General features: G+C 31.0%; 1 long non-coding RNA gene across 1 annotated transcript; it reads left to right on the forward strand.

Annotated features, from left to right (window-relative positions):
* Positions 1-973: 973 nt before the first annotated feature.
* Positions 974-2,611, forward strand: LOC145324202 (uncharacterized). Its single transcript, XR_013881205.1, has 3 exons — positions 974-1,102; positions 1,591-1,675; positions 1,910-2,611. It is a non-coding gene; the product is annotated as an uncharacterized LOC145324202 (long non-coding RNA).
* The last annotated feature ends 924 nt before the right edge of the window (positions 2,612-3,535 follow it).

Consider the following 3,535-nt stretch of genomic DNA (forward strand, 5'->3'; position numbering starts at 1 on the left):
ATAACATTCGTATATCTACAGTTTCGCAAAAAACATAATCGCAAATAGATAAAATGGAATATTTCATGATAAAAGTATTCAACGGGTAAATGGCATATTGGGTGCTTGTCCTCAAAGTGACTGTCAAGCACTGAAATCTTACCACCACCCCCCCCCCCTTCTTAAAATATCTAAAGTAAATATTGAAAACGGGGGCAGTGCCCTAACCCTGCGGAGAACCCCAAAACCTACCCAACCTGACATAAAATTTCAATTCATTTTTTTTTTAAACGGCACTTTGTGGGAAAACGCTGTATTTTGCGGGGGGGGGAGGGGAATATGCAGAAGTGAATACACATACTTAACAATACATATGCATTTAACCCTGTAAGCCCGTGGTGGATAGGGGCTTTGGTTTCACTTCATAGAATACTACAGATAGAAAGCTTTGTTTGTGTCTGTCATTAAATATGTAGCCTAAGACCTCACTAACAGCTGAATCAACATGATTATACTTTATAATGTGGTTTTATATATGTCCTGTCCAGGGAAGAATTAGAACTATTTTGGGGAGGGTAAGAATTCGTCGCAGGAATTAAAATTTCATAATTTTTCATCTCACTATATTGATATTTCTCGTTTTTATTCGAATCCGGTGGATAGGAACCGGTTCTCATCCATACGAAAAAACTATGTCTAGCACGTATTATATCCAATTTTTTCAGCCGGTGCCTTCGGCATCTCGGGGCTAAAAAACTAGTTTTAATCGCATAATTGTACATTCAATATCAGAGGAAAGTCGTTTATAATACGATGCGAGAAATAACTATTAAATTTTAAATATTAAACTATTTTTACAACTATAAAAAATTGGCATCATTTACTTTACTTCAGACACTTAAAAGCTACATGATCATTCATCTATCATAATCTATGATTTGAATTATTATAACTACATATTGTAAGTATACTCCATTGCCCATCAGTCCCATATAAAAGAGAGAGTTAATGTTTAACCTATATCAGTTTAGATTTTACTTTCATTGGACTGACATAGTTTCTACCAAACTCTCCAAAATGAAAGTGTTTGCTCTTGTTTTCATAATGGTTGCTTTACTACAAGGTTTGTTAAATACTTTAGTTTTAAACATGCAAAGTATGTTCTATAAAGGGTAGCATTACACATTCGCAATGTTTTCTTAAGGCTTATATAAGTTCTAAAAAGCACAACATTATACAATACATTCAAAAATAGTTCACAATGTTTTCTATAAGACTTTTATTTCAATATTTAGAATTTAATTGTCCTATAAAAATCGTATTTTACTCAAATTTCTTAGTTTTAAACATACAAAGTATGTTCTATAAAGCTTAACATTACACATTAAATAAATAGTGTGTTCTATAGAGCTTACACTTTACAATTCAAAGGGTAATAATCCTTTAATTAGACTTACATAGTTCTTATAAAACCAACTGAAATTAAATTGTAAATCAAACTAAATGAAAGTGTCTTATATATTTTTTATTAAAAATAATTCTTATATAGTTAAAAATTCTACTCACTAATTTTGTCCTATAAAGCTTAGACTCACTAATTCATTTTTTTAGGAATTACTGGAATCTTCTCTCCAGTATATAGGCCTTCCAGAGTGTCAGTGTCACGCCCGTTCAGACCGATTTCTTATTCTTCAGGGTAAACTTTATTCTTCCTTATGTAAAATTAATAGGATGGTTGTCTCTGTGTTTGTCTGTACTGATTGATATCACTAACCACTAATTCGATATGGTTCTCCTTAATAATTACAGCACTATAATCACTAATTAGAAATCTTCTTTATTTTAAAAGTTAATATTTCAATTCAATAAAATTTTTTAAAAATTTCATTATTGTAACGGCCTATTTTTGTATATTTTCATCCTTGTTTAGACCTGTACTTGTAAGACGACCCAGCTCCTCGTTTAGCCGACCTATTCCAGTCATACGTCCCAGTACAAGGTAAAATTCACTAAACCTTTAATTAAAAACTTCAATAGATGTAGAATATAGGTTAATATTATGACAGGGTAAAAATTGTCTTTTGATTTAGTTTGTTATTTATTTTATGTAAGTAATGTTATATCAATTAAAACTACTAAATACATTGTAATTGTACGTCCTACTGTTAAGTTATGTTAGCTTGGGTTACTTAGGTTTTTTAACATTTGCAGGGTTAAGCCAATTTTTGAAAATACATATCAAGATAGATCTTCCACTCTCAAGGAGGGATATAAATGTATAAGTATACCTGCTTTAAGTGGCAGAGACCCTTTTCGTCTACTAGCAAATTGCTTTTTGTTACTTTGTAGGGACTGTGTTTATATTAGATGATACACAAAATATATTTTTTTTCAGTTTCTTTGTTTGATATTACACAGAAGACAATTTGATAGAAAATACAAGAATTGATTTTTATACAATCTGTAATAAAAAACCTGATTTTTATACAATCTGTAATAAAAAACCTGATTTTTACACAATCTGTAATAAAAAAACCATCTAAATAAATTCTCAGTATAATAAATATTGTCATAACATAATAAGATAAAAATGCATTTGTTTTTTATGTAAATAATCTTTATATAAAAGTCAGTCTATGTATTTCTGTATTTAGCAATGCAATTCGATACTAAATCCACCATTCCACGGAAAATAATATCTTAAAGAAAAAAAGTAGACAGTCGACTCTCCCCTCCCCCCCCCCTCTCCTAACCCTTTCAAGTGTCCCAAAATCTATTAAAACTCCATCACAGTTCTATTGCTTCAGAGTGAGGGACACAAAGCTTTATTGAACACGCTTTGTAATCGAGAAAAATCTACCGATATAAATATTGCACAAGAGAATAAAAAATGCATAAACTGTTATACAATTGGTTTTTTTTTTCATATAGAAGCTTTGGAAATTGGAATGATATAGCGGTAAAATATGGAAATATAATAATTTTATTTTTGTTGAGTCTTCCTTGCCGCATAGAATCCAATTTAATAATGGATTTATTATTACTTGAATCAAACACCAGATAATAATGTACTCTTAATAAAGTGAAACTTGTAGACAGCTATATCAACGATCTGCTCTCTCAACTTCCTCTACCACATCCCCTCCCCTCTTATTGGATGAAGGAACTTACCAATAAATGTCAGGGGGAATAGCAACCTGAATTGACGAAAATTTTCACCCTGTCATAATATCCAAGTATATTCTCCATCCATTAATCTAATATCTATATCACTTATGGTTAGGTTTTAGGTTAAGTAATAATAATTAGAAGAGCCCCGCTGGGCCTATATCCCGTAGGAATACGATCATGCAGGTTAATAAAAATTTAGCACTAAAAAGCTCATTATGATTTACATGCGCTTAAATTTCATCCATGAACATTAAAATGAAAAAATTAACTGTATGTCCCAGGGTGCGGATCCTGTACCGATTTAAAATTGGGTATTTCAAAATCAGCAAATAGCGTAGGAAATATTAACACAGCCAAGTCGCTACAAAAGACCAGAAATAAATTT

Source organism: Acartia tonsa, chromosome 7 (genome assembly GCF_053477335.1).
Source record: "Acartia tonsa isolate MP-2025a chromosome 7, ASM5347733v1, whole genome shotgun sequence".
Classification (NCBI taxonomy): Eukaryota; Metazoa; Arthropoda; class Copepoda; order Calanoida; family Acartiidae; genus Acartia; species Acartia tonsa.